This window comes from Hipposideros armiger, unplaced genomic scaffold (genome assembly GCF_001890085.2).
Source record: "Hipposideros armiger isolate ML-2016 unplaced genomic scaffold, ASM189008v1 scaffold_10, whole genome shotgun sequence".
In the NCBI taxonomy this organism is placed as follows: domain Eukaryota; kingdom Metazoa; phylum Chordata; class Mammalia; order Chiroptera; family Hipposideridae; genus Hipposideros; species Hipposideros armiger.
The window spans coordinates 4,058,606-4,073,125 of NW_017731360.1; the positions used below are offsets into that span (position 1 = coordinate 4,058,606).

Here is a 14,520-nt window from a genome sequence, read left to right on the forward strand (position 1 = left end):
GGGGAGGGAGAGGCTTCGTGAGTTGGCAGTGAATCAGGGTCTAAAAAGAGAGCCGGGAGGGCTAGGGTGGCAGGTGTTTCTGAAAGGAACATGAACACAAGATGAACATCCTCAGATGCCACCCTGCATGCCTGACCCCCGCTGTCCCACTGATCTGACAGACAGTGCCCACTGTATTTTATGCCAGGGGGCTCATGTCCAAAAAGTGAGCTTGTATGTACCTATAGAATGATGGCAGGGGAGGAACCTTAGAATTAACTTGGTCCAACTTCATAATTATAAAGTGAAGACACTGAAGCCCAGAAAAGGGAGGGGACTTGCCCAAGGTCACACAGCAAATTTGTGGATTTTTGGCTAGTCTTAGCTCAGGAACTTTACAACTCTCCATGTTACTTTCCATTCCTGGTAACCCCTCCCCTTTCCCCATGCTTATCAGAATTGGGCAGAAGGGATTTGGGGAGAAAAACTAAAGACTCAATAAGCCTAAGGCTGTAGATCCTTCAACCTGGTACCCCTTTCCAAAGAGAGGGAACTACAGATGTTCCTGAGGATGGGGATTCCTAGCCATACCCACCACCAAAGTAGGACCTGGGCTTGTCTTGATTCCTGCTGGTGAGGGTCTGGAGCTGCTGCAGGCCAGACTCCCAGACTTTCTTCAATGGCAGTGCCTGCTTTAAGCTGCTGCCTGGCACCCCACATCGTCTCTCTCCAGCTGATGCTGGAGCTTAAGCTGACTGAGCTCCATTTCCCTTCACCCCACCCAGTTTCTGATGCATTTTGCCTCTAGCTAGCCTGACAAATTCCTTACTTTATGGATTCTTGTTGGGTAGAGAAACTTCTGAGGCTTGTCTGATTTTGGAAGGGCCTGTAGGTACCATTAAACCCTTTTTAATTAAACCTTCCAGGAGTCTAGGGTAAATAATAAGGACAATTGTTCCCATTTTACAGATGGGAAGACTGAAATTCAGAGAGGGGCCTCTTGTTTGTTTGGTTTTTCTCTTAATCTACTAAGATCAGTAGCAGAGGTTCTTGGACTGAGGGGATAAAGAGACCAAATGACAACAGAAGCTTTTGTCTAGAGGGGCTTACACAGACCCCTTCCAGTGTCTTACCATCCCCACCTCAGGAAGCCTTTCCAGAATCTGATTTTATTCCCACTTGGTGGATTCAAAGCTTTGTCTCTCAGTGGGGGCTGGAAGAACAGCTGTGTATCCTCCACTATACAAGCATTATGTCTTGATTCCCTCTTTACCAACCCTCCCTCCAGTTTGAAGGCTGCTGGCTCAGCGGACCTCCTGCTGTCTGGGGAGTCTGGGTTTGAGCTGGGGTGAGGCAGTGGCACCATCGTTATGGTAACGAGCTGCCAGCTCATCGTTGCTAATAACTTGTCAAGTCCCTGGGCTCAAATGCAGTATGCCTTCCCACAAGCCCTTCTCCCCATGTCACAGAAAGATAAAGTGAGGCTGTGAGGGAGGGGCCTGTGAATGAGGGAATCTGGGGTGATAGGTGGCCTTGTCCTTGGGATTGTAGCTGAGGGAAGTCACTTAGGGGCTGGTTTACCCATATGCTTACATAAGTTTGCATATGATTGCATGGGCTGTTAAATGTCAATACACTCAGAACATACTTATATAAACCTGTACATGCTAGACGACATGTTCATGTGCTTTTACACAGCAGCCTACATGCACACATGCTTTCAAGCATCAGGACATGCTTGCGCATGAATACTGCCTCTACCATCTGCACATAAGGCCCCCAAGAAATCTGGGTTTGTGGGGGTGTCCAGGTATGTGGGTTGGGATCTGATCTTTTTCTGATGCTGCTTCAAAGTATCTTGTTAACAAAGGGACAGAATGGTCCCAGGGTTTCTTCTTCCTTCCAGGCAAGAGCTCAGATTGGGAGAGGGCTGGGGATGGTGTGGGGGCCCGAAGCTCCCAGCTCCCAACGGCCATTGCCTCTTTGCCCTTTGAGCTCAGGTATCCTCTGCCCCCCTCACTCTCTATTCTTTCTCAGCCTCTCCTCTTCCTGTGTGTAAATATTAAAGAGCTGAGCCTGCAGGGCTGATGTAGACATGGGAGAGAATGAAATTAAAAAGGATTCCCTCGCCCCCATCCCGACACCCCCACCCTGCAGTCCCCCGCTCCTGCCTCCTTTCCTCTTCTTTCTCCCCTCCCCATCACTCAGTGCTTCTACATGTCTCTCCTCCCCCCAGTCCAGATGGGAGCTGGCTCCTTCAGAAAGGGGGCTCAGAACAGGGTGTGGGGAGCTACCTCTTTCTGCCTCCCCTCACCACATCTGCCTACAGGTCTGGGAGCCCCCACGTGAGTATTTCTTTAATTTTTGGGGTGGTGGTTAGGAAAGAGTGGTTTTTAGAACCAGCTGTGAGTGGCGTTGTGAAGCGCAGGGCTGAAAGGAGGTGGGTGGGGTCCTGTCTCTAGGCTCCCTCAGGGAAGCCTCGTGTCTGGATTTCTTTTCTCTCTTTGGACATAGACTGAAGGGAGGAGTACCAGGTGCCTCGGGTGGATGGCAGCGAGTGTGGGAGGGGCAGGGGAGAGGGGCTTCTGTTCTAAAGAGGGTGTGTAGTGGGGTAAGCCTGTTCATTTCTGGCAGGCTGGGTTTCTGGCACGGGGCCCGCAGTCTCTGGGAGCTGTCCCAAGTGCTGAACGGGACTCAGAGGGGATGCGCTCCTTCGGAACTGTCCTGGGTCCTGAATGGGGCTGCGTTGGGGGCCGATGATGGAAAGGCGGTTGGGCAGCGCTGAGGGCTCACTAGAAAAATTCTCCCAGGTGACCCACTTTCCAAGGACAGAGTCCCTGGATGGAAAGACAGATTTGAGGGTCCTCCCTCTGGCTTTAGGCCTCACAGTTATTAGTGGTATTTGGGAAAGGGACTCCTCTTTCCTTGTTTCAGTTCCTTCTCCCCTTTCCAAAACCACCCTACTGTTAGCATGGGGGTAGGGATGGAGGATGATATTGTGGCTGTGAGCTCTCTTATCATAGATAGTTTTTAGTACAACAAGCTTGGGGGTATTGGTACCAGCCATTCTCCTACTGGGTCCCAGAAGTTCAGGCTCAAGACAGTTCTGGATTAGGAGAGTTTACTTAGGTTTTGCTGGTTAGGCCTGGAGTGGATAGAGCTCAAAAGTTCAGGATAATTTGATTGACTGTGTGGCATCCCTTTGCCCACCATACTTTGGAATTCAGGACAGGGGACAGTAAAATATTCTGCAAGGCTGTCTCCTGCTCTGCCCACCTCAATCACAGCTCAGAGCAGCATTTGGGAGAGGATTTTGTTGGGGAGGAAGATTTCTAAGCAAAGAACTCAAAGAGTGGGTGGGGTTGTTCAATGCCATGCAGCTGAGAAGGAGGAGGCTACTGGAGACGGGGCAATGGGAAAAGGGGAAGACCTGGTGGAGAAAAATATATTCAAATTGGGAGATAGGGTCTGGGTTTCAATCCTCAGTTCCTTTGGAAATTTTTTCCTCACTAACCTGGGGTCAGAGTCATCTCAACTTTCTGGGTTCTTATTCTCTGTTTTTGTAATTCTGAAGGGAATAGGGCAAGGATTTATTTCTTCAGGCCCCTTCCCTTGTTGTCCCAGGGGGATGAGAGCCAAATGTCAGGACATGCAGATGAGACTGTGGGGGAACAACAGGCAGGAAGGGTTGATGGCAGCTTCACCTCCCATCCCCAAGAGCACAATCAAATATTCAAATGGGATCCTTCTTGAGGGGAGAGGAAGGAGAAGGTTTCCAGATTACGCTGGGCAAAAACATGTGTGGTATGAAGTTCAAGAAAAGGGGTGGGTATCTAGGGACCCCAAACTGAGCCAGTTCATCCCTCCCCAGATGTGACTTCTGGTTTAACAAGGAGCCCCTCACCCATGATATTTTTGATGTAACTCATCAAGATAATTCCTCTCATTCTCTAGCTGCTTAGGAAGAGCTGAGTTTTTCTAGGCTGTGGGTGCTGGGAGGTGGTGGGTGTGGGTGTGGGTGCCTGTTTGGGGAGGGGAGGTGTTTATGCTCCACTCAGCTCCCTTGGTTACATAACAGCTTTGATAAGACTTTACTTTGGAGCTGCTGCTACTGCCTGAAGCAGTCACCCCTCCACCCCCACATGGAATGCTGGATGTCCACCCCCTTCTCCCTGGCCTCTTGGAGAGTCCTGATATTCATGATCCAGTGTTCCAGCAGCAGCTTTCCTGCTGAGAGATGTCTTCAGCTTGGCTCCCTGCTCCCTACCCAGCTCCTGTTTTTTAAATATTTGCTGCTTTTGCTATCTTGAGCCCAGGTCACCCCCTTTACATGTTTAAGCCTCCAGGTCTATCCTCTCCTTGGCAGGGCCTTTGGGCCGGGATGGGAGGGGTTCACTGAACATCATGAAGCTGCCCTCTGGGGAAGAAAGAGGCATCCTAGGAGATTTTAGGGCCCAGAGATGATTTTCTTCCTTTGCTCCAATAGCTGTTTTGGAGTCTGGGAACAGTGGACCATACCCAGAGGTACTGGGAGGAAGAACTTTCGCCTTAATATTTTCTCTTTTACAATTAAAAATTTATATATATATATATATATATATATATATATATATATATGTATGTATGTGAGTATATGGTGGGGACTGCTTCTTGGGCATATTCTATTGATGATGGGAACCACTTTTCAAATGGAGAATTGTGAAACTGGCAAGAAGAGAGAGCAAATGAAAACTTGTGATGTCACTTGGAGAGAATATGGACTCCGGGCTTTGTGCACAGGGTAGAAGCCAGAGGAGGGACTGGATCTCTCTTATTCCAGGGCATGTGCATTTCTGCCTGCGAGTGGGCATATCACTGTGTATATGCACATACATATGTGTGAGTATGCTGTATGAATGTGTACAAACTTTTATGAGTTTGTGTATCAGTGTGGACACATATACACGTGTACGTGTATGTATGACTTATGTATGCATCCATGTACATATGTGACTGTGAAGGCAATTACTTAACACATTGTGGACCGGTGACGCAGATTTGCATCTATATATTTAAATGCTCCATCCTCAAAGTGTTAATTAAACCTATGTATGTGTGTGTGTGTGTGTGTGTCTGTGTCTGTGTGTTTGTGTGTGTGGTGCTCACCCTGTGATTGTGATGTACATGTGTGAGTGTAAGTGTGCCTGTGAACATATGTGTGAGGACACATATATGCACATGTGAATTAACAGCATATGCGTGTATGTACATAAATTGAGTCATACATATGAATAAATGTGACAGGAAGAGAGAGAGAGAGAGAGAGAGAGAGAGAGAGAGAGAGAGATTCTGATTGAACATTGAGTCTGTCAAAAGTTGTTTTCCTACAAGCTTGAACTTAATCCATCCTGATGCCTGTGACTCTTCTCCAAAAAGCAGGCTCCTTGAGGTCTGTCAAATTCTCATATCATGGGGACCCAATTGTTCCCCACCACCATCCCTACAGAGGGAGTTTGCAGAGGAGAAACCTATACAGCCTTGGGGACAGCTGAATAAGGGAGCCGAGCCTAAGCCTGATCAGATAATGTGGTGCTCAGGGCTGTACGTGGGGAAAGAGTCTGGGAGCTTGAACATTAACAATACTACAGAGATTTTAAGACTCAAGCAGAACAAGTTGGGTTTTAGTGGATGAAAGGGGCAGGGATATTGTGGAGGTCCAAGTGTGTGTATAAGCCTCACACATATGGGGCATGTGGCGATATGTGTGTACAGGTGTACGTGTATATTACTTGTCTATGCATTCATATGCATATCTCAACATAAATGTGTTTTTTAATGTACACACATAAATAAATGTACAAGAGTCATATCAACACAGGGATTTGTCAATATGTACATACATGCTAACACACACACACACACATATAATATGTGGGTGTATGCTAACATTGGCCTGAATGCAACATGTGCACCCCACTCATCCAGGTCAAGAACAGCCTGCAAACAGTCGCTTTTCCATCACGTGTGCCTCACCCAAGGCAGGCATTCATTCAATCAATGTTTATTTTATGCCTGTGATGTGCCATGTACTCTGCTGGACACTGGGGATGGTTCTTGACCTCAGGTAACTTTGCAATCTACAGAAGGTAAAAAGCCTGGAACCAAGTGAGGAGCGTGTTAAGGAAGGTAGAAGGACGTAAATTTCTATTAGGAGCAGCGGGGACCTATGAGGGGTTGCTCAGTTCTGGAGCGAGGAAAGGAGGGGCTTGGTAAGGGATCCACAGGAGATGAGGCCTTTGAGCCCAGGCTTAAAGGTTGAACAGGTGTTCACCTAATGGGAAACTGTAGGAAAAGGTGTTTCAGTGAGAGGAAATGTCCCAACTGGTCTCCGCGTTTCCACTCTTGCCAGCCCCTCCTACATAGATTCTCCTCCTAAAGGCAGCTGGAGGAAGATGAGGTCATGCCTTTCCCGTGGCCATATATTTTCCTGGAAGTGAAATCCAAAGTGCTTAGTGGGTTCTGAGTAATATAAAAGCTGTGAGTAAAACAGTCCCCAGGGACAAACCTGGTCTCAGGTGCCACCCCTACACAGGCTTCCTTTCAGTTTCACAAAGATGGTGAGCACAGTCCCACCTTGAGGCTGTCGTACCAGCTTTTCCCTCAGCCCGAAATGCTCTTCCCCACATACCCACATGACTTGCTCCCTCACTTTATTCAAGTTTTTGCTCACATCACATTTTTGGAGAGGCCTCCCCCAAAGTCTATCTTAAATATAAGCCCCTTGTCATTCTATTCCCCTCATCCTACTTAAAAAAAACTTTTTCAGCACCTACCACCTCCATTATTTTCTGTATTTGTTTATCATCTCCCTTTTCCCACGAGAATATAAATTTCATGAAAATGGGAGCTTCATCTGTTTTGTGCATAGCTGTACCCACTATGTCCAGAGGAGTTCCTGACCTGGAACTCCTCTTGAATAAACACATTTTAGGTAGATCACACTGGCAACGAGTGAGGAGACTGGATCGAGCTGGGTCAAGATGCAAGGCAGGAAGACCAGGTAGGGGCCTGTCATAATAGCTTTAGTGAAAACTGGGATGAGGGCAGCCCGACATAGAACGTCGGCAGTGGAGGTGGAGATACAGTGTACAAACACACACATGCACGCATGTGTGCAAGTATATATTTTAGCCAGTCAGATCTACTGTCTTAGTCAGTAGGGGAAGGCTTAGGAAGAAAGCAGGCGTGCTTTAAGGTGTATATGTGGCACGTACACCCTCCATGTCTGATACCCTCCAGCTAACCTGGCCTGCCGCCCTCCCTTCCTTTTGGATCTTGTCACCACCATCCCACATAGGCCTACCCCTATCAGCTGGGCTGCAGAGGCTGCCATGCACGGGTCCCTCTGGTTCCATTACGTTAATGATACAGAGCTCCCGACTTAGGGAACAGGGGTAGGGGTAGGGAGAAGGGTCTTGATCAGTGGGAAGGGTCTTAGGAAGTCAGAGCCGCATAGACTTAAGAGAAACCTGGAGACAGGCATGCGGACCCTGAGAAGAGTGCTCAGAGCCAGCGAGCTCAAGCCTGGCCCAGACTTCCTGAGGCCAGATACAGTGGGAGGCAGGACACCATTCTCAGACAGCATCTATGGTCTGGTCCCTACCTCCTTCACTCCTCTCTTCCTTTCCTTGCTACACTCCCCCTCCTCTCTCCTGACGGAGTGGGTGCTGCGTGGTCCAAGTATGGGCTTAGTAGGGAGTGAGTGGTCCCCCCAGGCTGTGATGTGAATTCAGGTATAGGGGACCCCCAGGGACAGGGGACCCAATTTCTAGGGGACAGGCTGGGGGGTTGGTGGTAGGGAAGGAATCTCTCTGAGTCTCAACTTTTGGCTGAGAATTTGGAGAATTGAGCTTGTGTTGCAGAATGAGGAACTGAGTTTAGACCCCAGGCAGGACCAATCAGCTGCTAGCGTGAAGGGACTGAAGCTTAGAATGTGGGGAAAGCTGGGAGGAGGGCTGATGAAAAATGGAGGAAGAGGTGGGAGTCGTGGGTCACCCCCCACCCCCCTCCACCCCCGTGCCACTCCTTGACCTATGGGGAAAGGCAGGCAGGGCGTCAAGACCTAAGATCCTCTCTGAGAGTTCTTCTCTCAGACCTTCAAGCCCGCGCCTGGGTTTGCCTCATTTCCGAGAGGCCAGTGCCAGTGCAGGTTCTAGGGTGCTCTGGGGGCCTTCTGCCAATCTCCTCTCTTATCTGGACTAGGGGCGGGGGCGCTGCAGCCGCTTCCCTCCCACCTGGGCTCTGAGCTTGGGGGTTGGGACAAAACCGCCGCCAGAGCCGCCCACCTGCCCGCGGTGTCATGGCAACGACTCTGCCCACGTGGACGGTGAGGAAAGGGAGGAGAGAAGAGAGGAGAGGAGACTCCACGACAGACGTGAGGATGGGAGGGGGCTCCTCAGGGTCCTGAGTGCTGGAGTCCCCACCCCTCCAGCTTGGTACGGCCCGGCTCTTTCCGCCTCAGTGCCCCCAGGGCGTGGTGGGCCTTGGGCTCCAGCCCTGGCCTCAAGAGTGTGCATGTCCTTGGGTGTCCTGAGTATGATGACCTTGGCCTCCTGTGCTGGGGGCCCTGGCGCGTCCTGGGGAAAACGGGGCTTTGGCATGTGCAGACCTCTCCTTCTCTCCCCACCCTGTAAGTCGGGGATGGTGCCTGGGGCTGAGGGGATGAGAGCCCGACCTACTTCTCCATTTTCTCACTATTTTTCAAAAGGAAAATGACCCACTTTTCAGCCAATCGGACTGGAGCCTGTTCCCAGGCTGATTGCCTTAGCCCCCCCTGCCCAGGCCTCTACCCCATCTTCAGCTTACTGGCCATGTGCTGGACCCACTTCCTGAGGGAAGCAGGTGCGCTTGTGTGGAAGGGTCCTTCCCTGCCATCTGTGCCAGGCTGCGGAAGGGCCTGTTCTGTTCTGATCCTACCTCAGCTCCACTTTGGGCATACCCCATTGGTGGCCACGGTCCGGGCACTGTATCCTGTGCGTTAGGTTATCTCCGTACTATACCAAGACTTACCTCTAGGAGGGGCAGGAACGGCTCTGGGGAGAGTTAGAGGACTGTCCCCTTCCTCTCCCTCTGTATTAGTGGATAGTGGTGGGCTGTCATCCCAAGTTGCTCCACTTCCACGGGAGAGGCTGTGGTAGTAGAGAGCTATGTCTGTCTGTCCGACTGTCTGATGGTCAGATAACCCTCCTAGAAGTTTCTGTGCCTTTCTTCCCGAGCCCCTCCCTCCTCTCCAGGATATTGGCCTGGGCCTCAGAGCCCCCTCCCTCCCTCAGCTATATTGGCCTGGCTGGCTTGGGGGGTGATTAGGGGTTTAATTATTTAGTTTCTCCAGCTCAGTAGATTAATTCCATCCATCACAGGCAGGCTGAGCCTTCTGCCCCACTGAGGGCTGCCTGGCCAACCCCAGAGGGAGGGAGCCTCATTGCTCACCTGGGCCTAGTATTGGATCTGGGAACAATGGATAAAGTTCTTGTTGGGGGAGGAATTTGGGGTATGACATTGAGCAGATGTGGGTGCGCCAGTGATGTGAAATGAAAAGGTGTTTCTGTTGTATGGGGCTAAACGTGAACATGTATATAAGATTCTGTATCTGTTCAGCTTCTGTGTGCAAAAGCATCAGTATCCGTTGGATAAAAATGCACATGTGTGTGAACCTTGTGGAAACAAGTTTGTGTGTTCCGTGCACATTATATGATGATGACTATGTATGTGAAGTCAGATGCTACATGAGTTGTGTTGGATGACTCTGCATGGCTATGTAATCTGCGTTTGGATGAAAAAGTGTGTTCATTTGTAAATAAGCAGTCTTGGGAATATGGATGCCCATGTGCAAGGGAGGCATGGCAGGGGTGGAGGCTTCCTGAGGCTGAGTGATGAGTCAGGGCACACCGGAGCTCTACCCGGTGACCTCATCAGACTAGTTTGGTTAGACAGACATGCTGCTGCTTTCAACCTGCCAGGGCTTGGCCTCTTAATGATTGAGAGGGTTGGGCTTGGACTCGGACCCTGATTCAGATCCTCTTCCACCATGATTTGTTGTGACCTTGGACAGTTTTCTTTACATTTCTACGCCTCAATTTCCTCATCTGTAAAGTGGGAGTAATAATGGTACCTCACAACAGTAGCAAGGACTATGCGAAGAAGTGTATTGAAAGCACTGAACACAATGCCTGCTGAGTTGTAGGCATTCTGAGCCTTAGACTTCAGAGTTGAAAGGCATCAGAGGTTGTCTGACCTGAAATAAGTTCAGTGCTTGAATCCATCCTATACCATCCTCCAAAGTAGCCCTCCAACTTCTGTGTGCATGCCTCCCTGGACAGGACACTCCCAGATTTTTAGGGAACCCAAATCACACGGGACCACCTCTGCCTGCTGGGGAGCTCTGGTCCAGCTGCAGGGTATCATTTTCCTCCTGCCCTCTCCTATTCTCCTCCTCTCCTTATGCCCCAGCTGAGGGGTACTACTTGATGGCTCAAGCACTGACCCTGAACTTAACTGAGCACCTACTTACTGAGACCTATATGCCAGGTCTTGTCTATACAGAGATAGATCAGATGAATACTTGTTTTTGAGGTGCTCACAGCTTGCAAAAAAATATTTACCCTGCTTATGTTGAAGTATGGGACCCAAGATGAGGTAGCAACTGCTGTGCCCTGGGGCTGATGGGGAGGGTACTCTGAAGGAATCTTTCTTGGAAGAAAGAATTCCTGAGCTGCATCAGAGGACAAAGTTGGGAAGACAGGCCTTCAATGTGGAAGGATCTCACCGTCTGTGTTGCCTCTTCTTGACATGCTCTCTCCCACTGTAGTCCTGGCCCCTGATAAGCCTAGAACCCAGAGATGAGAGCAGGGGCTAAGCTACCCTGGAGGTTGGGACAGGATCAGGCAGAGCCGAGGGGTGGGAGGTGCCACCACATGAACCTGGCAGTCAGTCAGCTAACCAGCTCTGTGGGATCCTATGAGGCCCAGCCCTGTGCTTGACTCCTCTGTGGGAGAGGCCCAGAGAAGGAGACAGGCCCTGGTGCAGGCAGCCCCTGTCCTAACTCCCAGAGTGAGCTTATAAGACAATGTGCTAACCCAGGCGGTCTCCACTGGGGAACCAGACATTTGGGCCAGAGAGTAGGAAAGACTATGGGCCTAGTCTGGCTGAGAAGCTGCTGCCCAGTGGACCTTGCCATTAGCTTGGGATCCTACCTGTTGTTCTCTGATGGCCCTGGGAGGCTCAGGTCTGGTGACATCCTGGCAGCCAAGGCAGCACCAGCTCAATTCTCATCCAATAAGTACAAATGAAAGAAGGCTCTAGGGTGCTAAAGTGAGGAGAAGCCAACACATGGAGACACATATGCCACTTGTCTTGGGTACGTCAGTGTGTTTACTCATTGCCGTAACCTTAGGAGGTAGGTATTGTTCTCCCTGTTTTACAGACGAGAAAATTGAGGTTCAGACAAATAAAACAAGTTGTTTGTGGTCATGCAGGTAGACTGCAATATAGTGGTTGGAGGCAGATGACTGTCTAACATCCAGCAATAAGGTCACTGGGCCTGCCCTTCCAGATCTCTGGAGTTGGAAGAGAGACCACCAGCCCTGCCTGAAGGGGTTGGTGTGGTCTGCCAATCAAAGGCCTCCAGTTCTCTCAGATGCCACCGTCTTTGGCCACCAGCTGCTGCTCTGCTGTCTCTGGCATGCTCAAGGGGTGGGAGGTCTTCAAAAGGCAAACAGAAACCCAGGCTGGATTTCTAATCCTGAGTTCTCCAGGAGCTCTCTGAAGCCCCTACAGGGAAGGGAGTGTAGGTCCTTTCTGTGGGCTGTTGGGCACAGGAGTACAGTGGGTGAGAGCAGCAAGTGAAGACTTCCATTTATGCAGTAGATAGTTTTTGAGCACCTGTTAGTGCCAGGCCTCATTTTAGACACTGAGAATACTGCAGCACATGAGGCAGACATAGTCCCTGCCCTCCTGCAGTTTATCTTCTGCTATGGGGAGGCATACTATAAACATGTAATAGATAAAGAAAATGATTTCAAAGAACAGTAAGTGCTATGAAGGCAACGAAACAGGCGGTAGAGAATGTATGTGGGGGATGGGGCACAACTTTAGTTAGTGAGTGGTCAGGGAAGGCGTCTCTGAGCTGAGACCCAAAAGATGAGACAGGAAGAAGCCATGGGAATATCTGGGGCAGAGCGTTCCAGCAGAGGGAACATCAAGTGCAAAGCCCCCTGAGGTGGGATTTTCAAAGAGATTATAGGTAGTGTGGGTTATTCACAGGCTGAGCACTATCCAATGGGTTCAGGAGATGGATTTAGACTTGGATCTGCCTAAATGTCTCGAGTGTTTTGGAGCAGTAGCCTATTTTCTGTAAAATTCCTACCCTAAACCCAAAGGAAGTGTTGATTAAATAAAGTAATAAAGATGAATTTTTTCATTCACCTTTTTCATTCACCCCAACCTTCCCTTTCTTCTCTTCTTTCTGGGGCAATGAGAATAGGAGAAGGAACTTTTTCCCTGGGGTCCTAAGGGCTGGGGTTGGGGACAGGCATGCTGAGACTTTAGCAACTGGGCTGGGTAGTGGGGTTGAGAGAGGCCAGGGACCAGGACACCAGCTCAGCTACAGAGATTTTGCCAAAGGCAACTGGGCGAAGCCAGTGTCAAAATGGTCAAGGGGGTTCAGGCAGAACTGGATGCAGGAGGAGGTGGGGGACTAGGGAAGGAATGTCTAGCCATGAGCTGCAGGTCAGAGGCTCTGTGTTCAGGCTCCCCACTAGCAGGCCCTTTCACAGTAGACACCCAAGCTGCTGTCAGGATGGTGTTGGGGGGCGGGAGTAGAGTACTGGACAGGTAAATCGAGGCAGAATCCTGGCCATTCTGGTTAAGTCGACACAGGGAAAGGGGATGGGGAGGCAAAGCCTGAAACTTTGGGGTCCCAAGAGCACACTTGGCTCACCCACAGGCATGGAAGAGCCCACGCCTACAGCAGCAAGACGAGCTCCAGGCCTCACCTGCTATAAGCTTTTCCATGTTGGAACTGGTACGGAGATGACCTCATAGGCTCCAGTGTGAAGGGACTATCTAGTCCTATCTAGGACTGATCCCCAGCAAGAGAGCAACTGTACCCCTTTGCTGCCATCTGGACAGTCATGTCCGGCTTGCAGCTCTCCCAGACAGCTTCGCGGGGAGGAGTGAGTCAGTTAATATTTGATTTTTGAAATCTTTATCTCTGCCCAAGGCATCACTTTGTGTCAGCCTCTGAAACACAGGCATTTCTCAAACACACCTGGATACCCTGGTTGCTCAGGTGTGGACAATCTTGAGTAAGAACTGCTTTTCCTCAGCAGACTGTCTTTGGTCTTGTTTGGCTGCTCCAAGGAGATTAAGTGACCTAGCCAAGGACACCCTGTAAACCAATGGAGAAAGTCATGAAAATGAAAGTACAAATAATGATAGCTACCTTCACTGAGGATTCACGATGGTACAGTATTAAGGGATTTATATGCTTTACGTCGTTAACCATCACATCATTACTATCTTCCTGATGGCTCTAATGTTACCCCATTTTACAGATGAGAAAATAGGCTAAGGGGGTGAATCAACTGGCTAAGTACACATAGCTAGTAGGTGAGTGAAGGACACTTGAACCCCGAGAGTCTGACAGCTGTTGGCACCAACAATTGTCCTGATCCAGGGACTTTGTGAGTCCTCTGGGTCTCAAGAAAGAAAAATCAATGGATTTGGCTGGGCAGGGCCCTAGGGGAGAGGAAAACACTCTTACTCCTTCCTCTGCTGCCCTTTTTCTTTCCCCATTTTCTATTCCTTTTCTGGAAGGTAATTGCTTGGGGGCAGTGACAGCCTCCTAGCGAATTACACAGCTGGTTTCCCAGTGAGATTTGTAACAACAACCCCGCCAGCCTGGCAGCCCCCAGCAAGTTCCGGTTTAAGAAACTAATTGCTGGATTGTGTAGTTGGTGCTAAATTGGGTAATTTCTTGGTGACGGCATGTGTGCCACTTCTTCCATTCCCAGATAGATTTGAGCTGCATCAGAGAATTTGTCACCCACAGCACCATCCCAGACTCCCTCACTCCTCACTTGCCAGCCAGCCACAGACAATTGCAGAAGCAGCTGCTTCCCTGAGCCCAGAGGTTCACCATGTGGGCAGCTCTCTGTGTCCTGGGATAGTAGAGAGGTGACTTGGGCAGTAAAATGGGGAACATAGCACCAGCACCCAGACTTGTCACGGGGCTTCAGGGAGCTTCCCTTACGCTGTACTTGTCTAACCTTGCCTGTGCCTGGCACTTGACAGGCACTTGCCTGTGCCTGGATTTGGCACAAACTCAGTACGCACCACACAGGGGAAAAGGCTAAACCACATTCTGGTTAGCTCTAGAGTATGTGGTATGTGTGAGGTTTTTGTTTTATTTTCTTTGTTTCCTTTTTTTGTTTCTTTAATGGGGAACAGTGTGTTTTTCCAGGACCCATCAGCTCCAAATCAAGTAGTTGTTTCAGTCTAGTT

General features: G+C 49.8%; 1 protein-coding gene across 2 annotated transcripts in view; it reads left to right on the forward strand.

Annotated features, from left to right (window-relative positions):
* DLGAP3 (DLG associated protein 3) overlaps window positions 1–14,520 on the forward strand; it is a 59,007-nt gene that overhangs the window by 2,443 nt on the left and 42,044 nt on the right. The window contains exon 1 of one of the 2 annotated variants that reach the window (XM_019658963.1): window positions 2,182–2,324. The exons of the other annotated variant lie outside the window; for it this stretch is intronic. The gene's annotated coding sequence lies outside the window, so the exon portion shown is untranslated. Of the gene's footprint in view, window positions 1–2,181; window positions 2,325–14,520 lie in introns of those variants that run through there. 2 annotated transcript variants of the gene reach the window in all.